Source organism: Urocitellus parryii, unplaced genomic scaffold (genome assembly GCF_045843805.1).
Source record: "Urocitellus parryii isolate mUroPar1 unplaced genomic scaffold, mUroPar1.hap1 Scaffold_53, whole genome shotgun sequence".
Classification (NCBI taxonomy): domain Eukaryota; kingdom Metazoa; phylum Chordata; class Mammalia; order Rodentia; family Sciuridae; genus Urocitellus; species Urocitellus parryii.
In genome coordinates, this window is record NW_027554068.1 from 1,572,386 (window position 1) to 1,599,835 (window position 27,450).

General features: G+C 34.9%; 1 non-coding gene and 1 pseudogene across 1 annotated transcript; one reads left to right on the forward strand and one right to left on the reverse strand.

Annotated features, from left to right (window-relative positions):
• The window catches only part of LOC144252720 (transport and Golgi organization protein 1 homolog), a 90,415-nt pseudogene extending 63,433 nt beyond the window's left edge, over positions 1-26,982 (forward strand).
• LOC144252736 (U6 spliceosomal RNA) lies at positions 676-782 on the reverse strand. Its single transcript, XR_013343049.1, has one exon. It is a non-coding gene; the product is annotated as a U6 spliceosomal RNA (small nuclear RNA).
• Positions 26,983-27,450: the final 468 nt, after the last annotated feature.

The following is a 27,450-nucleotide window of genomic DNA, read 5'->3' on the forward strand; positions in this document are numbered from 1 at the left end:
TTGAGGAGGTAGATATATATTTAACCTGATTTAAACGTTACATAGTGTATACATGCATCAAAATGTCATGTTACCTACTTCAATAATTGTAGTGTTTGTTTCTATGTACTAGTTAAAGAATAAATTTAATTAGAAAAGCTTTAAAGAAAAGCATAGAGAATAGTATAATGAACCCACGGGCCATCACCCAACTTAACAGTAATTCCTTGATAGCCAATATCAGTGAGGTTTTTTTTTAATTTGTTCTAATTGGTTATACATGACAGCAGAATGCATTTCAATTCATTGAATATAAATGGAACAAAACTTTTCCTAGTTGTACACAACACATGTGTAGTCCTACATGTACCTCGGGTAATCAGGTTCATCTCATTCTACCATCTTTCCTATCCCTATGCCCCCTCACCTGTCCTACCTCCCCTCTGCCCAGTCAAAGTTCCTCCATTCTTTCCATGCCCCTTACCACACACCTCACCCCCATTATGGGTCAGCATCCACTTTCAGAGAGAACATACAGCTTTTGGTTTTTGGGATTGGCTTACTTCCCTTAACCTGATATTCCCATTCACCCACAGATGCCATAATTTTTTCTCTTTTAATGCTATAAGTAATATTCCATTTCATATATGTACCACAGTTTCTTTATCCATTCATCTGTTGAAGGGTTGGTTCCACAAAACTATGGAATGCTTCACAAATGTGGGTGTCATCCTTGCTCAGGGACCATGCTAATTTTTTCTGTATTGTTCCAATTTTAGAATATGTGCTGCCAAAGCAAGCACACTCTGAGTTTTAACAAATGTAGATACCCATATAAAAACTACCATAATCAAGATATAGAACAGTTTTTTCACTAGAAAAGGGGTTTCCTTGGGATCCTTCCCAGTGAGTTCCTTCACCACCTGTTTCAGGCAACCACTGATAAGTTTTTTTTTTTTAACTATAGATTCATTTTTCCTACAGTACTATTTTATATATATGCCACTATAAGTGGACTCATATCTAGGAGTGCAATTGCCTCCTACGTTTAATGTATGTTTTTATCTTGTGTGATACTGTCAAGCCATGCTAAAAATGACTACAATCATTTTATACTTCCACCAGCAATTTAGGAGACTTCCACTTGACTTCATCTTCACTAGCACTTGGGCCATTCTAGTGGGTATGTCTTTGTGAGTTTATTTCCTGATAATTAATGATACTGAGTGAACTTTTTTTTCTTTTGAGATAGGGTCTCACTAACTTGCTTAGGTCCTTGATAAGTTGCCAGCCTCAAACTTGGGATCCTCCTGCCTCAACCTTCTTTTTTTTTTTGTTTTTGTTTTAAAGAGAGAGTGAGAGAGGAGAGAGAGAGAGAGAGAGAGATAATTTTTAATATTTATTTTTTAGTTCTCGGCGGACACAACATCTTTGGTATGTGGTGCTGAGGATCGAACCCGGGCCGCACGCATGCCAGGCGAGCGCGCTACCGCTTGAGCCACATCCCCAGCCCCTGCCTCAACCTTCTGAGTTGCTGGGATTACAGACATGTGCCATGATGCCTGGATCAAATACTTCTTCATGAGCTTGTTGACCATACTGTTTTTGTATGTCAACTCTCTCTGGCTAGCTGGAATCCAGACTTCTCTCAGCTCAGTGCCAACTGTGGGATTGGTTAGCTTATAGTTGTTCTTGGCCCTCACAGGTACTGCTTAGAATGTAGCCCCAAACTGAAGACCACCTCCATGCAGATTTCTGGAACTCTTTTTCTTGTGGCTCCCATCTTTCTGGTAGTTTTCTCTACATATTTTTGGCTGCTTAATCTCCTGGAACTCTGGTCTCTCTCTGCACAGTGAGACTGTTATGCCCCATTTGGGTTCTCCTTCCCAAACTGAGGTCTAGAGGGTGCCTCCAGGTAGAATGCTCACCTATTTGTTCTCCTGCTCTTAGGGGTGACAGTTGCATGTCCCTTGTGGCTTTCTATCTGAAAAATAGCTCTTTAAAAATATATTTTGACTGGGCATGGTGGCACATGCCTTAATCCTAGCGGCTCGGGAGGCTGAGACAGGAGGATCACGAGTTCAAAGCCAAAAGTGAGGTGCTAAGTAACTCAGTGAGACCCTGTCTCTAAATAAAATACACAATGGGGTTGAGACTAGGGATGTGGCTCAGTGATCAAGTGCTCCTGAGTTCAATCCCTGGTACCAAATATATATATATGTAACTTTTTGCAATAATTGAAAAAATATGTTTGTGGGACTTCTAGGATATATTATAGTTTTGGTGAATAAATGACATCCCCTGGTACAACAATTTAACCTGTTTTCTCTATTGCTTTTTTTTTTTTTTGGTGGTGCTGGGGATTGAACCTCGGGCTCCATGCATTCTAGGCAAGTGCTGAGCTAACAACCTCAGCCTCTGTCTGTTGCTTTATATTTCTTGCAAATTGGTAGTCAGGTTTAGGTTCAATTCAGAATAGTAAGGTATTCTTCTAGCATTATCAAATGATACACAAAGGGGCTTGAAATCTTTTTAACTTTTATTTGTCAATATGATTATCATGCATTTAAAAATATTTGGTGTGTTTAATCCAATTAGGAATAGTAATTGTTCTTACCTGATGCTCCATTCCCCCCCCCCCTTTTGCCTTGTAGAAGCCTCTTTATCTTGGCTCCTGGGACCCTTTGCCACCACCTAGTGGTCATTGTTACCTATTTCCCTTGCTTTTGAAGTATGAGATGTTCCACGTTCATCTTAAACATTTCCTGTCCAGACCTTGAAGGAACTACTTCTCTAAAATAACTTTGGTTCCTTTCAATAAGAAGTCATATTTAGAGGCTACATTCCAAGTACTAGGATTGCTTATTGCTCAAATTGACTGTCATTTGTAGGCCTTTTTAGTGAACAAAGCTCAGAAATGTGTGGGGGTTTTTCATCATGTCATTTAGATAATTCCCATGAAAATTCAGGATGCTAGAGATTTTACTTCACTTCATCTATCTTAGATTTGTGTTTTCTTTCTCTGATGTTGGAGTTCCAGTTTTCAATGACATCAATATAATTGTTTACAGTATTGTGCCACTTAATGACATTTTGGTCATTAGTGCATAATAATGGAGCTAAAAAATTCTTGTCACCTAGTATTTTTAATATCTTTTCTGTGTTTGATATGTTTAGATATATAAACATTTACAATGTTACAATTGTCTACAGTATTCAGTATAATAATATCTTATAGGTTTTTATCCTCAAAGCAATAATATACCATATATGAATACCTAAGTGTGGAAATGGCTACATTTTCTAGGTTTGTATAAGTATACTCAATGATGTTTGCACACTGAAATTGCCTACGATGTGTTTTTCAGAATTTATTCCCATCATTAAGCAACATACGACTATATTTATATTATTTAAAATACTTTCAGAAATGTATTCCTGAAATGAAATGAAATTCTCTTGTCTTTAAGCTATATCCCACTAAGGTGTGTTTGAAATAACTCATTTCTGTGGTTTGTCACCAAGTTGATATCACAGGTTGTTTCATTTTTGCTTTCAATATTTAGGTATTACTTTTTAAGATTTTTTAATTTATTTTACAATTATTTAAATATTTAGAAGAGCCAAAGTTAATTTGTAAAAATAAGTTGTTTCTGTTTTTTTGTACTGGTGATTGAACCCAGGGCTCCTATCCACTGAGCCACATACCTTGCCTTTTTATATTTATTTAGAGATAGTTCTCACTAAGTTGCATAGGGACTTGCTAAGTTGCTGAGGCTAGCTTTGAACTTGTGATTCTCCTGCCTGATTTTGAAAGAACTCTAGCTTTTGTCCCAGTTCTGTCTATCCTGATGTTACTCTCTTTTATAGTTAACTTTAAAAATTTATTTCATTATGTATTCTGCTATTAAAAAAATAAGCAAATGAGAAAAGGGATATGTAACTCAGTGGTAGAGCACTTGCCTACCATATAAGAGGCCATGTGTTCAATCCCCAGCACCATAAAAAGAAAAAGAAAAGCAAATGATTTTTACATCTAGCTATGATAGGTTTATATAGGTACTGGCTTCACCTTCCCAACTGAAACAACTAAAATAAATATGAAAAAACCCCACAAACATAAAATTTGAAGATCAAGCAACATTGAAGATCAAGCAACAAAGAATGGTTCTGGAAACATAAGGAACAAATGCTATGAGCTCTATAGTTGTCCCAGCTTTTACTATGTTAAGAGATTCCCAAGCCATGACAAAGAAGGGGAAGTCGGGCAGAACCAGAGGATACCATGAATTGAGAGATGGTGCTGAGATTCCAGGAAAACCAAAGTGACTAGAATTCACAGGGTGGAGTAACAAAAGAAGGTTTCTACATTGAGAGACAATTCTGGAAATTTGTGAAAGGCTCCCTGAGTGTTCAGCAGAGTATTGATCAGCACATAAGTGTGATGAAACTGCTTAGCAAGTCAGAGAAACAATCTTAAGTGATTAGAAGGAATAGGTCCTAACACAGGGACCAGAATAGCACCTGGAAAAAACTATCTAAGGAAGTTGGGTAGAATAATCAGAAGGGTGTTACCTCGGACTGACTATTACAATTTATGTCATACCTAACAAATATTCAGACCCAAGAGACTCAAATTGTTTCCAGTAATTTAACTGTATACAAAATATTAAGAACAGTAATTCGTAATGTATGGCATCGAATCAAAGCTTACCAGGCATGCAAAGAAGCAAGAAAAATACAATCCACAATGATGAGGAGAAGAATCATCCAATCAAAGCCAACTGAGAACTGGCGGAGATGTTAGAATGAGGTAATGGCATTTTTTTTAAAGTTATCACTATTATATTTCGTGTGTTAAAAAGGTAAAAAGAGATATAGAAGATATATTTTAAGAAAATCAGACTTCTAGAGTTGAAAATATATGATAAATACAGTGGATGGGATTAATGCCAGAATAAGCATTGCAATGAAATTGTTAGTGAACTTGAAGACATAGCAAGAGAAGTACCCCGAATGAAACACAGAATATAGTGGAGTGATACTTTTAATATATTTGAAGAGCAATAATGTTGGCCGATAATATCGTGCCCAGTGAAATATCTTTCTAAAATGAAGACTTGTACTTACATACAAGCTGAAAGAATTCACCCTACACTTGCACCAAGACAGCAGATGGAAATAATGGAATAAAGGAGTAAAGAAAATGGTTACTGTGTGCATAAATGTTTAAAATAATTTTTCTTATTTGAACATTTTAAAAAGTCATTGACTGTTTAAAGACAAATATCAGTGTAGTATGGGACTTAGAAAACATGTAAAGTAAAATACATGACAACAGTATAAATCTCAGAAGGGTAGTAACTATTGTAACGTTCTTATTGAATATGTGAAGTAATATAGTATCATCTGAAGGTAGATTGTGACAAATTAAAGATGTATATTCTAAACTCTGAAGCACTAAGATTAGAAAACAGAGTTATAGCCAATAGAGGAATAATAAGCCAATAGAGAAATCACTAAAACATACCGATAGTGGTATTTCTGCAAAAGAAGACAGAAAGAAAGAAAAGAAAAAGAACAAAGAACAGAAGGAACAAATAGAAGATTATATTAAGATTACACCTATGTACAGCAGTAATCCAGGGACAGGTAAGTGTCTTTCCTTCTGGAGTCCTTTCATTTGGACTCTTCCGCTTGGCTCTCCTTGAGCTGTCCCCCGCTGGGCTCTGCAGTTGGTTCTTTCCGCTCCCAGCCCCGCCCCTCGGCATCCTCCATCTGCTCACTGCAGTCCACCCAGTGGCTTTCTCTGATGACGCATTTTACGTGCTTTGGGCAAAAAGCGCCTGTGGAGGAAGGCAAAGTTCACTCCCAGTACCCGCCCCCTGCGCTGGGTCCTCCCAAAGTAGGAAACAGTGAAAGACAGGGTCCTGTGCTGTTCTGCAGGGAAGCATCACTTCTGCTCACCTGTCCCTACACCATGGACTCACAGTACCTGCCACTGTGCTTCCCCGGGGGACCCGGAGCTCCTGGGACCCCTGTCCATGCTCTACGCAGCCCTCATAGCCAAGCTACTGGAGGTGACGGTCCCATTCCCAGGGAGGGACCCCAGCTCTGGCAGGCGGGTGGCTGAGTTCTGGCAGAGTGGGTGCACTGACTGTCATGGCGACGGAGAAATGGAGTGTGTCAGGCCCAAGGCAGGCAGGATGTGACTGTATTGTTAAGCGAGGCCGGTGAGAGTGGACTTGAGCTTTCCCCACTTGCACTTTTTTTTTTTTTGACGGAATAGAGGTGACAACCTCATGGTATGTTCCGAAATGCAGCCAACAATCCAAACAGCTAACGTTACTACAGGTCTTTTCCCTTAGAGACTGCTGGGGAATTGGGCCCAGATGACAGTTATCTGGTATTACCTGTAGAGGGCGGTGAAAACGGAAGAGTAGGCAGGTGTTTACTACACTGCCTTTGAGCAACCATTTAAAATTAGGCTTTGAATTTTATAGAAGGATGTTAAATTCAGAGAAGTTTATCTAAGCCAGTTTTCAAGAGTTGTCTGAAATTACATGTCACTTATCTGTTTATATAAGAGTGGAATGGAAGTAAGATATAAAATCTTATACATACATCATCATTGTTTTTATTTGTTGCCATAAAATTAATTAGTTCTTTCATATATTTAAGTTTTTGTCTTAAATGAATTTTTTAAATTCTAAAAACCAGGTTATCAGAGAAAAGAATGATCCAGAGGGATTCTAGCCAGGTGTTAGACAATGTGATGATATAGGGCCTGTTACAAACTGGAAATGTATGCTCAATTTAAAGTATTTAGATTCGGGCTGGGGTTGTGGTTCAGTGGTAGAGCGCTTGCCTAGCATACATGAGGCACTGGGTTCAATCCTCAGCACCATATAAAAAACAAAACAATGTGTCCACCCTAAAACTAAAGATACATAAATATTTTTTAAAAAGTATTTAGATTCATTATACTTGAAAACACTGCAAGAGAACAAAAAATATGAGACTGCCAGTATCCTCTCTCTTGAAGACGCTATTGGAAAATATTGAGGAGGTGGATTTCTGATGAGGAGGTTGGTTTAGAATTGCCATGATTCTTTGTGACTGTTTTGTTATAAATTTAAGGTTTCCCATTTTTTCTAATTTGTCTGTTTCAGCTGTTTACTACATTGCCTGATGATACTCAACCTGGGCCTGATTTTTATGGACTACCATGGAAGCCTGTAGTTTTCACTGTTTCCTTTGGGATTGTATCCTTTCTCATTTTCTTTTGGAGAACTGTTGTTGTTGTGAGTAAATTGACTTACTTATACCTTAGCACATAAGCACAAGGATTATTTTATATAGTCACTGCCCCCCCTTTTTTTTTCTTTTTCAGTTGCTAAAACACAAATTAGTGGTTTAAGTCAAACTAACCTTATAAAATAATTTAGTGTGGGTGCAGTTGGTATAACTGGTAATTCTTACAGCCATCCTAACCAGTAGTTTCATATGTATCAGAAGTCTTAAAAGTGGGATAAAAGATGGGATAGGTTAGATAAATATCCTTTTATGTAGCATATATGTCTAGTAGTCTATCTTAAAGAAATAACTATGCTTTGAAGATTTTGGTAATGTTTTTCAATGGAACAGTGTATTAGATTGAAGACTTAGCACAACATTATTTAGGGGTTATTGTATGTTTGATTAATGGAATAGTAGGCAGATTTATTTATTTCAAAGCTTTGAGGTACAGAAAATGCTCACAATTAAATGTGAAGTGGGGAAAAAAGCAGAAACTAAGATTTAAATGTTGATGAACTGTATGTTAATATAAACACATATAAACAGGGGGAAATGCTGCAAAGAAATACAGTAAAATGAGAAAAAGGAGATGAGATAATTTTTCCAGTCTTTTATATAAATTTTCCCAGATTTTATGATTTGATCATATGTTCAGAAAATACCTTTTTATTTGGAAGTATAGATTATGTGTTGTCCAAAAATCCATTAAATGTTTTGTTCATTAAGTTTTTTTTTTTCCTGAGCAGAATTAGTCTATGTCTGTGTATGTGTGTACATATATGTATAAGTGTGTGTGTGTGTGTGTGTGTGTGTGTAGGCTTATACATACTTATGTTTGTACTGTAGGTTATTCTGTTTCATAGTTATTTAACATAATTGGAAGAAAATTATTTTAGGTAAATGGACTTTGCATATGAAAATCCTAACATTTAAAGAGGCCAAAAGCATTGGATACAAATCTTTTCAAATCTGAGTGTTCTTTTTCTGATTTCTTAATTATTTCAGACATATCATTGTTAAGATAAGTTTCCTCTCCTTGTACAATTGAGAGTAAAATCTCTTAAAAAGTATTCCCTTCTTAAATAGAAGAATCGTTTGCCTGGATTCCTGTGAGGAATTTTCTAATCTCATTGAACTTTGTCTCAGCTAAAAGGAAAAAGGAAATAGAAGGATAAAGAGAAGGGAAAAACATGAAACCATTTTATATTTCTCCCTCTTGTTTCTTTCATTTCAAGAACTGCGGTACCTGTTTCTCTTTTCACTAGGTTATGTGGGATCTGGTTCCTAACTTGTTGCTCCTCAGTTTCAGCATTTGACTTTGGAACTTTAGTCCCTACCTTAGATGACTGCTTTTATGCTACTTCCCATTTTCCTCTGTTGCCATTTTGAGTAAAAGGTTAGCAAGGCTATGACATTAAAGAAATGTTCATTTATTTCTGTGTTGGAGTTTTCTGAATGCAATTTCCTATTACGAAGATCCCATGGATGATCCATGGACACATCTGAGTATCCCATCACCATTAATAACATAAGTTTGAAAGGACAAGTAATATGCTAAGTTACAAAGAAATTTAGTGATGTTTTAAAAAAAATTCTGCTTAGGTTTTATTATCAGGCAGTTTATTGCTGTCTTTTGGAAATGATTGTTTTTGTCCTTTCCAGAATATGTTAATTGTCATTTCTCTTGTTGCTTGTGCATTTTCTTCTAGCAGTCTTCCCTTTCAGATTTCTTGCTATATATTTAGTGGTTTGCAGAAATAAGATGATGTAGCCTCTTAGTTTCTAAATTCAGCCAATAGCCAAATTTAAATTGGAGTTCTAAGATGTTTTCTGGTGAGTGAAAGTGGCATATCTTAGTACAAAGATTATGCCTTTAATATTGTTTCCTCAGATTCCTTTTGAATAGTCATTGTTTCTAGACTTTATCCTGGTTATTTAGAATTGTCAAGTAAATGATTTTGAAGACACACACACACACACACACACACACATATACACACACACACATCTTTACTGTGAAATAAGGTACATATCTTAGTGTTTTTATGTCAGAGGCTATTTATGAAATCTCACTACCAATTAAATTTAAAAGGCTTGTTAACTTTACTTATTTTTAATCCTATAAATTATTATCCTGAACCAGAATGTTATTAAATTCTCACTTGGTTATGATTCTGACTGTTGTTTTACTGTTTCTATTGAGCATATGTTTGACATCAAATTTAATCTTTTTTCTCTCTCCTAGGTAAAAGATAGAGTATATCAAGGTAAATTTTTAGGTTTCTTAAACTTGTAATAACCCTTTGTATTGGTGTTTGATGTGTGTTTTATGTATGTTAGAAATAGATACAGTGACTTTTAATGTCTATTATCTTTTTTACCTCCTGAAAATTTTACTATTCCTAGGTTGCTAGCATGGATAATAGAGTAGATGATGATGGTTCCAACTCTGAGATAGGAGATAAAGAGGAGGAACAAATTGTGGATAGGGAGATGATGATAAGTTTTAATTTGGGGCAGATTAACTTTGAATATTGATGTAATGCAGATGTATTACATTTGAAGAGTATTTCTATGCTAATTATTTAATCATGCATTAAGTAATTGAGTAGATAATTTAAAGAATGGTAATGTGAATCAGTATGTTTTCATTTCTGTTTTTCTTTGCAAAGAATGAAATGATTCCATTTTCTGAAAAGAAAGTGTTTTGAGAAGGGAGGAATATCAAGCTACAACACTTTACTGTATTTCCCATCTGTGAAATAAGCTTAAATTGAAATATCATTTTGGATGGGAGGGGTACCTGTGATTGAACTCTGGGGCACTCTACTGAGCCACATCCCCAACCCCCTATATTTAGAGACCAAGTCTCACTTAGTTGCTTAGTGTCTCGCTCTTGCTGAGGCTGGCTTTGAACTTGGGATCCTTCTAGCTCAGCCTCCTGAGCCACTGGGATTACAGGTGTGCACCACTGCACCCAGCAAAATATCATTGTTCTTATATTTTTCTTAAATTTTAATAATTTTTATACTCTTATTGCTAATAAGCATAGATTGCTTTTTAAAAGCATAATAGTTATGCTAAGAAGTATTTCCTCATAGTACCATATAACATGTCTTTGCTTTTAGTAGATTGAGTAATTGAATTTCATTTAGTGATTGTAATAATCTTGTGTATTTCCCCCTTTTAGTCAATGAACAGCAAATTTCCAAAAAGGTGAACAATTTCATGAAAGAAAATGAGGAACTAATGCAGAAATTGTCAAATTATGAACAGAAGGTATAATTATTCTTTTTCTTTCTCCCTTGGTTCTAGCTTGAATCATTTCTACCTGTTTTAATTTAAAATCGTATTTTAAAATTTTTGTTTCATTATTTCCTACAAATCATCCAAATTCTAAGCAGTCATATGTATTAAGTACTGCTTTCTTCTGGAAAGGGTCACTTGTCTGGAAGTAACTTGTATAGTAGCACTATAATTTGTGTATCTTAATTCTGAATGCTTTATTTACATAGATGAAGGAATCAAAGAAACAGCAGGTCCAAGAGACCATGAAACAAAATATGATTCTTTCTGATGAAGTAACTAAATATAAGGTAAAAATCCCTTCTTTGGGGGGAATTACATTCTAAACTCAAAAGTAAATGTAATGAGTGAGTGATCTTGACACCTTTTTTTTCCAGGATGAAATGAAGCTTCTTGAAAAAGCTAATGAACTTCTGGATGAGAGAGCTAAAAGTCTTCTTGTTATGTTAGAATCTGAGAGAGAACAGAATGCTAAGAATCAGGACTTGGTATGAGTTTTGCTGCTAAGTGTTACTGCAATTTGGCTTTTGAAATATTTTGTAAAATTGGTTAAGTTGAACTTAGTCCAGCTGTTAACTAAAGTAAGATTAGGAGTCAAGGAAGTTGAACACACTTCTGCCCATTTTGTGGAACTTTTAAGTACTGATACAACAAATTATTTTTATGGGCCTAGGAAATATTTTTATTCTCAACCTTGGATAATTTTCATATTGCTTTGCTCTGCCCTTGGAAACATGCAGAACAACTAAAAAACTATTGTCCAGTTGAATAGTATTTGTTTACTTTTTACTTGAAAGTGTAATGAATTAATGAATTTTCTGCACTTAAAAAAATTTTACTTACATATTTCATTTTCAGTTTCTATAAGTTTCTGTAATTACATAAAAGTTGCAAAAGATAGTAGAGTGTGTTCTGAAATATCCTACCCCCAAGTAAGCTTGATCACCTAGCTGAGGTAGTATTTATCAGATTTCTCCACTGTAAAAATTCTTTCCAATCCTTGTCATATTGCATTCTTTGGAAGTTACCATGCACAGCCCACAGTTAAAGTATGAAGAGTTACAAGCTCAGGATGCAGCTCATGGTAGAGCACTTGCCTAGCATGCATGAGGCCCAGGATTCAATCCCAGGCATTGCAAACAAAGATTGCAGAGTTATGTCCACTTCCTTAAGGAGCGAGTATCTTTATAATTTTTTTGGAATTCTTCTGTATGTGAGATTAGTCTATTCTTCCTTAAATTTTATCATTTTTTACTTCAGATAAGAAAATTTTAAAAATGATCTTGGGAAATTTTTTTCTCTATCACTCGAAAAAAATTACTAATTTGAACTGGTTTATTTGAAACAGTAATTAATTAGTTAATTTTCTATGCTTTAAAACATTTTATTTACTTATTGCATTATGGTTTTCTATACTTTGTCCTTTTTTTCTGGTTATCTCATAAACAGTAATGTTGTGGATGCCATGAAATATTTATGACTTCATTTTCCCTCATCTCTTTCATTTCTTGATTTTTTGCTTAGTCCAAGCTGGATCCCCTGCATTTACCTGAAATTTAATGGGATGGCTTGACAAATATTTTGTTGTGTTTATCTTTTTTAGTATATATATATATATGTGTGTGTGTACACACACACACACACACACACACACACATATGTATCAGTATTTCTACTGAAATCCTAATGCATATTTTGTGTTCTGTTTTTACCTGGCAGATAATGGAAAATAAGAAATCTATAGAGAAGCTTAAAGATGTCATTTCAGTGAATACTTCTGAGCTTTCAGAGGTAAAGCTGCCAACTCTTGCTAACGGATATTAATACTACATCTTAGTTTTGTTGCGAACCAAAAATTTGAGGTGTGCTAAAATGTGCAAAAAATAAGAACTATATGATGTCTGGTTTGGGAAAGTATAACTTTGTTTTTTCTTTGGAACTAATTCACTAACTGTAGTGTTTTGCATTAGCTTCAAATTATCCTCAATGAAACTAAGCTTCGTGAAGAGAAGGTGAAGTTGGAATGCTGTCAGCTTCAGAAAGAAAATACCATGCTTAAGAAGGAGAAAGAGCAGGTAAAGAAAATTTGATGTCATACATAATGTAAACTAGAGAAGTGAATCTTTCTTGGATCTGTTTCTGAGGTAAGGAATATTCATGTAGGACCTTTTCTAGATATGCAAAGTTTAAACAATGCTCCCCAAATTGAGTGCATATATATGTTCTCCATCTGTTTTGGATTTTTGGATTATTGCTTTTCTTATCAAATATCAATCAGTTATTAACTTGCATAGCCTCAAAGAAACTTTTTAAAACAGAAAATTAAGTATTTTATGATCCTGTTTTGAGTAGTTACTGATTCACCGGCCAAGGGAAGATTACATGATAAGGAATCTAAATTTAGGAGACAGTCATATGTGCCCAGCCATTCCTGCTGGAGGTAAATTATTTGAATTGACAGCAATTTTCTGGGGAATGCAATAAAACAGGGTCAACTTCCTGATAGCTCTGATGTTCTTACTGCAGCTGTGAGAGTTGGGGCCACTCTGCCCTCTTCCTTAACCAAGGTCTCAACCCCCTCGTTTGAGGCAGGCCACCGAGGAGTATGGCTCTCTATTTCTTTGTCTAAGTCTTGTAGTCCTAATGTATCCAGTGCAGAAACCCCTACCTAACCCATAGGAATTCATGTGTTTTGACTTTTCAGTTGCAGCAGGAAGTCAAAGACTGGAGTACATCACATGCTGAGCTCAGTGAACAAATCAAATCATTTGAGAAGTCCCAGAAAGATTTACAAGTAGCTCTTAGTTACGAAGATAATACTAATAAAGTAAGTTTATACTCCAAATACATGTTTCATCTCATGAATTCTCCTGAAATCTTCTGAATTAAAATCGAAAGTCTTCCAACCTTTTGCTTCTTTTCTAGGCTTTGACTAATTATATCACACTGTTGAATCGGTTACAATGTGAATCTAAATCTGAGGATCAAAATAGAGAAGATGAGTCAGATGAATTAACCAATGGAGAGAGAGCAGGTAAGATCAGTCTCAGGGAGGTTGAATCCTTTTTTGCTTTCCTGTCTTTAAGTATACAGATGCCACTTTTCAGCTGGATGAATTTCTTCTTAAGCTTCAGGGTTGTAGACACATATCACTGGATCTATAGATATGTCTGTTGCATTGGCAGAGGTGGGTTGCTGCGGTATAATGTAGCAATAGGCATGTGAAGAACACTGACTTTTTCTATCCCATTGAAAACTAGTAAGTACACTGCAGCTACAATAGTCACATCCTATACCTCTAAGTATTGAACATTGTACAGTAAGAGAAATTTATTTCTTAACTTATGCAGATGATACTTGATTTTGATACTCATCATCTCTATGGCTCTGTGGTTTTAAGGTCCACAGTCAGTCTTAAGAGTCCAGAGGCAGTTGGAACCATAAACTAAGGCTGTGAGAACAGAGGCTAGAGACTATCAGAAAGCTAGAGAGGGAGTGTAACAGTGTTTACTGATGAGGAAAATATTTCCAGATGTTTTCTCCCAAGTTGGATATTGCTTACATAGCAAGTATTTCAAACCACACCTGGTAGTAGATTCAGGGAGAAAATATAGGATTGAATCTTTCTAAATAAGACACTTACTTGCCCAGGTGAAGATAGATCTGAGAGAGAAGAAAAGCTTTTATCTTACAAGAATAGCAGAGATAACATTTTAGTTGTGCAAACTAGAAATTCACCTTTTTTTGATTTCTACTTCTATTTATTTTTATGCTGAAGATCAAACTCAGTGCCTCACACATGCTAGGTGAGCACTCTACCACTGAGCCACAACCCCAACCTGAAATTCACCTCTCTCTCTCTTTTTTTAAATCTAAGCTTGCAATTCTCTTAAAAGTCATTAGTCTAATCAGTTTAATTATTTAATTGATTTTTTTTTCTTCCGGTGTTTGAACACGATCATTCTTTAGTTTGGGGAAGTTAGGAGAATATAGAGTTAAAAGTAAGGAAAGAAAAAGCTAAAGTCTTTTGTTTTTTAGGTGATCGGAACGAGAAGATCAAAGATCAAATTAAGCAGATGATGGATGTCTCTCGGGTATAGTTCTTTGTAAGAGTCCCATAGTGCCTGTGAATTCTTCCTGTGCCTCACTTTTAAGAATACCTCTCTTTTCTGCAATTTTTAGACACAAACTACAATATCAGTAGTTGAAGAGGATCTAAAACTTTCACAACTTGAGCTAAGAGCCTCGAAGTCCACAAAATGTAATCTAGAAGGTGCGTTCTTCTTGAGAAGAAATTGCCATGTTGGAAAGACTTAAAATTTTATTGGAAAGATAAAGCTTCTTGCTTTCATGCTTCTTACTTTTCTTGGCACTACTCCCTCAAACAAGTTCTTAAGTCCTTGTACACATATAGAGATAAGCTGTTTTATCCTTTACAGACCAAATAAAGAAATTAGAAAGTGACTGCAATTCACTACGGTCTTCTAAAGTTGGACTGGAAGAGGAATGCAAAACTCTTAGGCAGAAAGTGGAGATTTTAAATGAACTCTACCAGCAAAATGAGATGGCATTACAAAAGTAAGATTTTCATTGTTTGTTATTGTTATCACTGTGTGAACTAACAGATAATTTTATCTTTTCTTAAGATTATTTACAATTTCTTCTAGTTGTAATAAGTAGAGATTTGTCTTTTTTCCTTTGTGTTTTGTTTCCTATAAGTTGCATTTTTCTTTCCATCGTCAGTCTTAAGAGTCCTGAGGTAGTTGGAACCATAAACTAAGGCTGTGAGGACATCGTAATCAATTGTCAAATTCATATGAAGGCAGGAAGTGGTAAACTGGTATTAACAGTCACTTATGTGGAAATACCTCTCAAAGATCTAGACCCTTTCTATGATCCCACTACTTATTTTAATTACCTTTCATTGTGATCAGTTATGTAATTCTAATGTTTTGAACTTGTATCTCTAACTCTGGACCTTTAAAAATACTGAGTGATTTGGAATGACATGTTTTAGTAGAATAAAAACTTCAAAAAGGAATAATATTTACTTATTGATGGTACAAGTTTTGGACTTGAATATCTCAGATGTTCACACTAAAAATTGAACTGTGGCAAGGACCTTAGGAGTTATGATTACAGAAGTACTTGTTTGTAGTATATATTTATATATTAATCTTCTCAGTGTGGAGCTAGTTATTTTTTGAAAGTTCATTTGAAGTTTTTAATCCACAAAAATACTTGAATTCTCTAAAAATAGTTTGTGTGTCAGATTTTATTTATTTGCACCTGATTTTACTCTTCAGCATTTATATATATATATTCTTTTATATAATATATATATAATTAATATATAATATATATAATATATATTACTTTATATAATATATAATATATATAATATATATTACTTTATATAATATATATATTCTTTTATATAATATATTCTTATTAATTTTCTCTATAGCCGCTTGAGTGGACTTTCTAAAATATAAGTCTGTCCATGTCAATATGTGCCTGTGGTTTATGAAGAATTTGCTTTCTATTTGATGACCTGTTCTTTTTTTTCTTCCTTGTATCTTTTTTTTTTTTTAAAGAGAGAGTGAGAGAGGAGAGAGAGAGAGAGAATTTTTAATATTTATTTTTTAGTTCTCGGCGGACACAACATCTTTGTTGGTATGTGGTGCTGAGGATCGAACCCGGGCCGCACGCATGCCAGGCGAGCGCGCTACCGCTGAGCCACATCTCCAGCCCCCCTTGTATCTTTTTAATAGTTTAAATATTTTTAATTATTTTCCTCATCCCCTGTATAAGCTTGATGTAATCCTAAATTATAATGGAATTATAATTATATAATTATAATTATAATTTTATTCATCTTCTCATAATTTAAAGGCCATGGTATATATTCTGGATTTAATAACAACCTGACATAGATTAATAGGTTTATTATCTTTTTATGGGCTTTAAGTAGCTCCTGAATCAGATAACTGTTGTGGCATTGTATGTTAGTACTTCATATACTGTGAACTCCACAAAACATTCATTCAATTTATACACATATTTAAAGTTTCTGTAGTTCTGCATTCTACACTGTTGGTTTCTTATTTGAAATTATTTTCATTCTATTTGAACATTGTCCTTTAATGATAGATTTGATTAGTGTATCAAAGTAGTACAAGGATAAATAGAGAATAGTATTTTATCCACTAAATATTGCTACCTTTATAATCTGTGTTAGGTTGACATGAACTTCATGATTAGAGTTAAAACCAGTTTCCATTTTTTAAAGGTTCTTTCTTTTGGCTACTGAATTTTGACTGTTACTTAGTTTTAGCAATTTAAAAATATCCAATTAATTACCATCTGTTTTAAATTTTTTCATTAAGGAATCCATTATCATTGTTGTTTGGTCTTATCCCTCCCCTAGTTCCTGTAGTCATTTCTCTGTTTTTTTAACAGTTGTATTGGGAAGTGCCTAGGTGTAGTTTTCCCCACCCCACCCACTTTTTCTCTTGCAGTTATGTTGCTTGGGACCATTAAACATTTCTTGAATTTTCGAGTCTTTTTCTAAATGTTGATTTTACCTCATTCTCTCTTCTGATTATAATAATGCATATTAGAATTTGATTTCCCATGCCTCCTACATTCTGGATTTACTTCTTCTGGATATTTTCTTCTGACCTATCTTAAAAGTGCTAGGATTTATTTTACTTCCCAAATCTGCTGCTAAAATCATTCATTGAGTTTAGGATTTTAAAAAGTTCAGGGTTTAAAATATTATTTTAGTTGTAGAGGGACATAATATTTTATTTTATTTTTTATAGGATTTTTTAAGAGAGAAAGAGAGAATTTTAATATTTATTTTTTAGTTTTTGGTGGACACAACATCTTTGTTTGTATGTGGTACTGAGGATTGAACCCGGGCTGCACGCATGCCAGGCGAGCGCACTACCGCTTGAGCCACATCCCCAGCCCAACACAATATTTTATTTATTTTATGTGGTGTTGAGGACTGATCCCAATGCCCCACACATGTGGGGCACGTGCTTCACCACTGAGCCACAACCCCAGTCCTATTTCAGTACTACAGCTCAAACCCAGGACATTGAGCCATGTGCTCTACTATTGAGCTACCTCCCCAGACTCCTTGCTCTTTCTCATAAGGGACTAGTGTCTTACTGCTTTCCAAGCTATCTTTAATCTCATCATTCTGCCTCTGCCTCTTGAGTATCTTCTACTGTAGGTAGGTCACCACACCCAACCTTTTCTTGGTTTTATAGTTTCTAATCCTTTGACAAAATTCATAATTTTTTTTTTCCTCTTTTGTGGTGGTGGGTTTGAACTCAGAGTCTTGTGCATGCAAGGCAGCATTCTACCAACTAAGCTATATTCCCAGCCCTGAAATTCATAATCTTGACTTTACTTTTTTGACTGTATAAAGCACAGTGATTTTAAAACATGTGCAGATAACCCCATTAGGTGGTTTTCTTTTCTGTGGGATTTTTTCTCACAGAATTTTGTCTTATGGAGTGCCTGGTCAGTTTTGATTGGCTAACATTGTTGTGATAATTATAGATGAAATTTGAGGACTAAGATGAAGTTATCTTCTTATAGAAAAGTGTTGAGGTTACTTGAGTAAGATTGTCACTTTAAACTTAGTCAGCAATTAAGATAATTCAAAAATGACTTGTCTTTTCAATGTTTCAGTATTATTCCTTTTGGATTTTTTGCCTGTTCATCACTTAAGTGTGCAGTATTTTCTAATCTAAACTCAAAGGCTAGGGCTTTTATTAAGGGTCCCTTTATTTGTAGCCCCAAACACTTCTTTTTTTCTTCTAAGCCCAAGAATTGGATGAAGGCTTAGTTCAGACTCATTATATCTTTGTGTTATGTTCAATATGTGGGTAAACCTAGGAGAAAAGTACCTTAAAGTGCCAACCTTACTTGTAATTCTGAGATTCCTTTTTCTAATGGATCTTGGCCACATCCATATATCTCCACTGCCTTTTTAGCTTGGATCCCTTCAAACACAATTTTATATTCTTATAAAGATATTTTGATTTTTCTTAGTGCTCCTCAGACTAACTCTTTGATAATTGGAAACAAAATTCTCTCTGTCCTTCAAGATTTAGTTTTCTCCATATTCCTTCTTAAGCCAGTGGGGAAAATTATTATATTCCTTTAGGCATCATTTATACCTGAAACAGTGAACTCTTTTATTCTTTAGCATCTTACAAGGTAACTAGTATATTATAGCCACTCATAAAATACTTGCTGAAGAATTAAATGAGAAGCTATATAAGAATATATAATCCCCTTTTTCTATTTGGTATCAATAATCCTTTTTTACTATAGTTCTTCTGATTTATGGAAAATTAAGTTTCAAGTTAATTATCTTTTGAATTGGAACTATGGCTAAAGAGGGTAGTACAAGGATAGCAGAAAATAGTATTTTTTAAATCATTAAATGTGTCTACCTTTGTCTCAGTAGATGAACATCTTGAGTTTCATGATCAGAGTTAAAACTTGTCAGTAGATAATACTCTGATTGTAGGTCAGTTTGGCTTCTTTTTCTGGTTGACAGGCATTATCAAAACTCAGATTGGTCTTTTTGCTTAATTACAATTCTTTTGAAATAGATATCTAAAGTGTGAAAAATGTTCTGTGGTAAATTGCATAGCTAAAAGACATATTCTAGAAGATTTTTTCTTTGACTGACTATATCTTTATTATGGTACCAGTCTTGGATTGAGAAGAGTTCCCCCATGACAAAGATATACTTAATGTCCTACCCATGGCAGAAACGAGAAAAGAATTATCCCCTGCTTTATCCTATTATGTTTAATTATGTTAGGTTGATCAGTCCTGATCTTCCACATTGAAGTAAAGTGAGTTTTTATTATCTTACACACAGGAGACTTGCCCTTGGGGCACATGTTGTTTTCACATTTATTTTATTTACTGGTAAGTAGAGAATTAAGAGGAGAAGTTAGAAAATGTAAGTGATTTGCCAGAGTTTGATTTACGAAATTGCAGGTTTGAATTTCTATTTTATGTGCCTAAGCATTTTATAGAATTGTGGGAAGTGATATTCACAAAGAAAAACTTTTGATTTGATAACTGGCTTTATTTTAGGAAACTGAGCCAAGAAGAATACGAGAGACTAGAAAAAGAGCAGCAGCTGTCAGCTGCAGATGAAAAGGTGGTTTCCGCTGTACAGGAAGTTAAAAATTACAAGTGAGTTCAGTTTCTAAAGGAGGGTGTCAGTGTCTAATGAACTAGTGTTAGCTTTCTTTTTAATCTTTTTTTACATTGTGTAGATAGAAGAAAATAGCTTGGAAGTATAAATAACGAGAGGATATGAATACATTCAATTCACACAGGAGAAAAAATAAATTTCAACTTAACAAATGAAAAATGTTAACAAAGATTTACTTATACCTAATGGGCAAGACCATAGGGAACTTGGTCAATGCAAACAGTTCTGGGGGTTTTGTATGTTGTAGTAATTCTTTAAGAAATCAGTTTGCTGTGTGATGTATCAAGACCCACAAAAGTGTGGCATTTGATAGACCTTGGAAATCTTCTATGGATATAATTTGAAAAAAACAAAAAAAGTTTTAAGGAGGAAGATATTTCTAGCAGAATTACTTGAGAACACACTCATGAACAGTTAAGGAAACTATAATTTATCATTCAGAATCTCTAGCAATTAAATGATAAAGAAGTTATTAGTATTAGGTTTTTAATTAATTAATTAATTAATTAATTAATTTATTTATTTATTTATTTATTTTTGGTGCTTTACTACTAAGCTACATCCTTAGACCTTTTTTTTACTTTGAGCCAGGGTCTCAGTTGCATAGGTTCCCACGTAATTGCTGAGACTGACCTCGAACTTGTGATCCTCCTGCCTCAGCTTCCCAATCATTGGGATTACTGGCATGTGGCATTGCACCTGGCCTGTAGTATTAGTTTTGATCACACTGGATTCATATAACCATAGAAATGTTTTTCTTATGTATGATAACGTCTTTAAAAGTATAGCTGATGGAATAAAGGGAAAATGGTCAGAATGTTTCAAATGTTATTCAATTGTTGTAATTCTTAGGCGGAGAATTGAAGAGATGGAAAAAGAACTACAGAAAACTGAGCGCTCATTTAAAAACCAGGTAGTAATTAATACTGTCCTGTAGTTGCAGAATTCTTTGATATCTAATACAGACAATTATAGGCTATTATAATGAGTCCCTAAAAACATATTTTTTTAATGTGTTGTCTTTTTCAGATTGCTATGCATGAGAAGAAAGCTCATGATAATTGGGTAAGATTTTTTCCCCCTTTTCTTTATTTTGTGCATAGCCTACCGCAACTGAATTTGAATATTTTCTCTTTAATAGCTCAAAGCTCGTTCTGCAGAAAGAGCTATAGCTGAAGAGAAAAGGGAAGCTGCTGATTTGAGACAGAAGTATGTGATTTTGGTATCTTACTATATGTTTTATAGTGTTTTAAGGTTATCCTAGATATTATCTATGAAGGAATAGATTGCTGTTTCATAATTCAGCCCATTCTTTCTCAATATTCAAGACTATTGGAAATGACCCAAAAGATGGCAGTGCGGCAAGATGAACCCGTGATTGTAAAACCTATGCCGGGAAGACCAAATTTACAAAGTCCTCCTCGGAGAGGTAGGGGGCACTTTGTAAAAGGAGCTATTTTATTTCTTGGTGCATAATGTATGTAAATTACTTTTTATTTCTGTGTGTAATGGTTATGAAATAATCTGAATGATTTGCTAAAGCGGGAGGTGAGGGTTGGTGTCAGGGAGAAGGCTGCCTTAAAGTAGTAGCACGGCATTGTTGTCTTTAGGTCCACTGAGCCATAATGGCTCTTTTGGTCCATCCCCCTTGAGTGGTGGAGAATGTTCCCCTCCACTGACAGCAGAGCCAGCTGGGAGACCTCCTTCTGCTACTCTTAATCGAAAAGATATGCCTAGAAACGGATTTGGTTAGCATTCACATGTTGCTTCAAGGTTTTGTTTTTTTTTTTCCCTTTTGAATATTTTAATGAAAACATATAATTTGGGCCTGTACAATATATAGAAGATAATTTCTTACTTTATCTTAGTGAATGTTTTCTGTAAAATCTGTTCTAGAATAGAAAACATTTTTTTTTCCTGGAGGTCTCTGTATTGTTTTTTTCTTTTAAATTTTACTCTGTGAAGTGTAAACCTTTATCTTTAAATTAAATCTCTATGGTGTTCCTTTCCCAAATATTATAAAAGTAGCCTTAAACTTTATGTAGCATACTTTATTTCCTACATGAAAATACTGAGTCTTATTTCCAATTCTAAATAGGACTGTAGTCTTGGTAAGATTGGAAGTCAGGTTATACAGACTAAAGAAAAGCCAGCCTACACATACTTCAAGTCTATAGCTTAAAGTTTAGGACCAATACTTATTAATCTGCTGTTCTATCAACCCAAGGCAGTTCTTTATTTTACTTAAGTCTCTTCATAAATTGTGATTTACGTATTGGGCAGCCCATTTTTTTAAAAAAATATTTTTAATTGTAGATGGACATGATATCTTTATTTATTTTTTAAATGTGTGCTGAGAATCAAACCCAGTGCCTCACACATGCTAGGCAAACACTCTACAACTGAGGTATGACCCCAACCTCTGGGCAACCCATTTTTCATTTTGCTTTCTAGGTATTGTTGAATCCTGACCTGTCCACCAGTGGTTTATTTCTTCTGAAAAATACATACAAGGGCTCTGATCTTTCTTTCCCAAGGGTCAATGGATGGACCTTTACCTCGTACTGGTCTTCTGAGGCATCTGGGAAACCTGTTGCCTCTGGTAAAGGGACCAAGTAATTTCAAAGAATCTGTAATTGTGGATGGATGATTTTTATTCTTTTCATGTTAGAATAAGTCTGAATCCATTCTTTGATCTCTAACAGACCCAGGATGTGTTCCACCTCACATGAACAGCAGCTCCAGAAGTTCTTCTCCAGCTAAGGTTACGAATGAGGGCAAGGTAAGTTCTGTAGTTACTGTGAATCATGTGGTCATGCAGGAACATGTAGCTTTCCTACAGTACTTGCTCTTTGCTTTATCCTTCTTTGTGTTCTATTTGTACAATCCCATTTGTTTTTTAAAAAGCAAACTGTTCCCCAAGAACCTGAGACCCCCTCAGTCTCCACCATTACTTCTTTGACTGAGCATCCAGTTGGATGCTTAGAGGTTGAGAACTGAATTGGGTTTTATTCTGTGCATTTCTGGGAAGGATATTCAGAGCATGACACTGATCTTGTTTGCTGTAAACTGCATGCAATATTGAGCTTACTTTTCTCCTTAACTTGGGAATGTTGCTTAAGTGTGTACAACTGTAATGGACTACAGAATGTGAAAAGTTATCACTCTAACTTTATATGGTGTTTTGTGTTGAATGTTCTAAGGCAAAGTAAATTCATTATAAATTATATAATTCATATATTTTTTTATTTTTTTGGAAGAATGTTATTTAAGAATTCCTCCATTTGTGCAAACCCTATTTTGAGTGATTTGAATTAGATTGGTATCAGATTTTCTGAAATTGAAATACTGTTTCAATGAAACAATGATCATCTAAAATGACCTCTTGAGCCAGTCCCAAGAAATGGTCTCATTTGTTCACATAAGTGTATTCTCTTGTAACTGTGTTGCTATTATATCTGGTAGGTCTTCTGCAGCTCTATAACAAAATAAATTTTAATTGTTTAGTTTCAAACCCACTACTCATAGGAAATGATAAATCAATATCTCAAATGGTGTACAGTAAATGAATGTAAATATTAAAGCTTTGTCTTCCTAATTTGTGTATATAGCACTGTGATGGAAAATACTTCTCAAGTTCCAGTGTATATATATTCCAGGAATATACATCTCTAGAGAAATCTAAGGGCACCTTAGATAAGACCCCAAATCCCTTTGTAGTAGAAGATTTAAAAGAGAGAAAAGACCCATTGTTAGAGAGGAGTAGAGGTGGGAAAAGCATGGCTTGGAGGCAAACCTGGGATTGAGTTCCTTTAATATGCAGTGTGGCCTTCAACAAATTATGATATTCCATTTGCTTTTGTTCCCTCTTATTTAAAATAAGACAGTCTACTTAAAGATCTCAGAGGTTGAATAATATATGAAAGACTTACTGAAGATACTCTGAATAGTAGCTATTATTACATGGGTAGAGAATGGATTTTTCATTTTATTCTGTTCATTCTTAATATGGAAGTAATGAGCTATTGTGATGAAAGGGAAGTGATGGGGAGGGGGGGGACTCCCTTTGAAATAGATTGTAGTGAATACAGCATGACATACTGGTCAGAAATCACCTCTGTTAATAACCTCTGCCAGTCCTCTTGCCTTTCCCTTTCCTGTGCAGATATAATCAGTAACAAACTGCTCCCTCTTGTGGCATCCTTCCAACTTCTGTAAGCTGTCGGTGGGAATACACAGGAGGGGTGGGTAGTTTTGTTGCACTGATGGTGTTCTCTGGACAGGTGCCTGTTTTGGGTTTTAGCTTTTATCGGTGTTGGTACTTTGTCTTAATACATAGGAATTTTAAAACTTTTAACTGCTTTCAAATCTTAAATTGCAGGTTCATATGGCTATGAAAGGGCCCCCTCCTTTCTCAGGGGTACCCTTCATGGGACCCCCGATGGGACGGCCTCCACCACCTCCCATTTGGTATGGACCGCCACGTCAGCTTGGTGGGCCTTTTGGGCCTCGGCCAATTCCTCCACCGTTTGGTATGATGATCTGAACAGTAGTGATTGACTTATAAATCACATTCATCTTTCATTTCTATTGCTTGCTAAAACAGTTGGTTGCTATCTCAGGTCTTAACAATGGAAGGATAAAGCTGAGTACATTTTAACTTTTCCTCCAGTTTTCTGGGACATATGGGACACTACATAATCTTATACTGAGATAGGCAATAGCTATCTCTCATAGACAAGGATAAGGGGCTATATACAGAAAAGCCAGAAATATTACTTCTGCAGATGTTTGTTGAAAATCTGTTGATATGCACTGCAATAGATGGAAAGGTGGATGAGACACATGCCATAACTTAAAATTTTGTCACAGATATGAAAATCCTATAACATAAAGTTTGTAATCACCCATAATGGAAGCATAAGCAGTAGGTTATAGAATATAGAAAAGTCAAACCCTCCTTACCTTGAGAAAAGTCAGAGGGAAGTGTTAAAGAGGAGGATTTAACAGTGACCTAATAAATATTGCTGATTTAATTAGGTGGCTTTGGAAGGCCTTTTTCAGGAGGGCATGCACCTTGATTCTGATGGCATGTGTAAAGTCCATGCTGAAATACTTCATGAATTTTTAATGGATACAGTAATTATAGTGGAATTTCCTTTTATCAATATTTCTTTGATGTAGTGAAGTTCTTATTTCATGATCTATCATCTTGTCATGGTAATATAGTACTTCCAAATATAAATGGAGCTCTTGTGAGATAGAAATAATTCTGCAATTATATAGTAGGGAAAGAAAAAAGACAAGCCTGGAGCTAGGTAGAGCCATGTTTAAATCCTTAATATGTTGCTTCATGGCTGGTTGGTCAAAGGCTATAACTAAACTTGTTCCATCTCAGTTTGCCTCATCTGGCAAGTCAGGATGTTCACCAGTTGATGTTCTAGGCTTGGGAGAAATTAAAGACTATATTAACATACTTGAAATCACCCTAGTTCAGAAATTTCTGGGTATTTACATAACTTCCTTTTTATTTTCCAGGTCCTGGTATGTGTCCACCAATAGGCTTCAGAGAATATGCACCAGGTGTTCCACCTGGAAAATGGGATTTGCCTTTTGACCCTCGTGATTTTTTTCCAGGACCCGCACCAGCACCATTTAGACCTTTAGGCTCATTTGGCCCAAGAGAGTACTTCATTCCTGGTGCCCCATTACCACCTCCAACTCATGGTCCCCAAGACTATGGGCCACCACCTGCTGCAAAAGACTTAATGCCTTCAGGCTTTAAAGATGAACCTCCACCTACACCTAATTCTCAGATTAGTGAGGGCTGTTCACAGGCCTTAAAACAGGGCCCATAAAATTAACCTTTGACACTTAGTCAGAAAATGGACTATAAACTATTCATCAAGTTAAAGGATTATTGGCTTCAAAATATAAAAGTTTATTTTAAATGGTTTATGTTTTTAGAATGAAGCTGCCTTGGTGCAGTATACATTTTGAGCCAAAATATTTTCCCCCTAAATATCCCCCACTTAAGCTAGAGTATCCTTCCAATTTTAAAATGTGCAATAAGGAATACATTTGTTTTAGTTAATGTAGCATATACAATTGCTAAATGATTTAGAGTGTCATAATTATGGACATTTCCTGTGGAAATGCTTTAAGAACATGTATTTCCATTATCCTATTTTTAGTGTATTCCAGTTGATAACAGAGAAATGGTGTTTTATAAGCTTGATTTTTTTTTCTCTTTCAATATCTGGTCGCAGAGACTGCTACACTAAAAATTTTTACTCAAAGATCATAAACTTCATTTTCCTTCTTGCTGAAGTTCTTTGTTGTAATAGTTCATAAAAAATGTTTATTAATATTTCCCAAGTGTCTGTTGATTCATTGGATCGTCATGAGACTTTGTGCCATTGGGGAAGCATGTCAACTCACTCTCAGAACTGAAGATGGTGACTTGTCAGCATATTCCCTGTTGCTCACTGTTAAGGAGGCTGGACCTTGGTCAACTGTGGACTTCTACAAAGGATTTCTTTTACTTGTGAGAAGTCTTGTGGCTCTATTTTTGTAGCACATTCATGTACTTTTTTCTAACCACTGTCCATGTGAGAATGGTTTTCTGAGAATGAGTTTACATTGGTAGCAAGAGTTGTTTGACCTGAAGTTCTACTGCTTTTGCCATTATTGCATTATAACAGTAAAATATAAGGTGGTATGTTGTGTCTATAAAAAATTAGGAAATTTCTTTTTAAAAATGTACACAACACACTCTTCTCTTTCCCATACCTTGCCACTGATTTTCAAGGAATATGATAAAAAAAATTAGAAAAGTATAATCCTCTAAGAATGAATGAAACTCTAAGGCTTATAATGTCTTTAATCAGCAACTATGGGCTGAATTAAATTCTTTTTTTTGATAGATACTCAAATATATTTTATTTAAAAATCAATTAAAGCAAGTCCTGAATCTGTAACTACTGTCTTTAAAACAATGTTTCTAAGAACTAGCTCTCCAGAACTGTAATTTTAATTACGGCAATTTTAACAGTACATTTTAAAGAGGTTTAAGATTTAAATAAAATTATAAAAGCCTGGTACTTTTGCTTACTGCTAGACCAGATTCTTCCATTCTTTTAAATTCTAGAAAGTAATAGGATTGTTGAAACCTAGAACATAACATATCATTGTTCTTTTTATGTCCCCTAAGTATTCTCAAAATAGGGGCAAAAGCTTCAGTGTGAAACAAAATCTCTGTGAAACAAAATCTCTAAAATTCTGAAGATAACTCAGAATCAAAAAGAATTTGAGTCCTTTAGGAAGAATTCAATCTACATAACCTCCATTTAATAGTAGAAGCAGCAGCTGTGTGTAAGAGGAAAACCATATAATAGCTTATGCCATTTTTAACCATGTAAAATAAAATTTAAGTCACAAACACATTTTGAATGTATCTTTCAACCTCTACAGGACACAAGGCAATGCTGAAGTTACTATAACTCCTAATTTTAAAATAGCATTTAAATAAAGGTGATGTCAGCTAGGAAGATAGATTTTCAAGGAAAGGCAGATTTATTATTTTATTCAAAGCAACAGTAGTT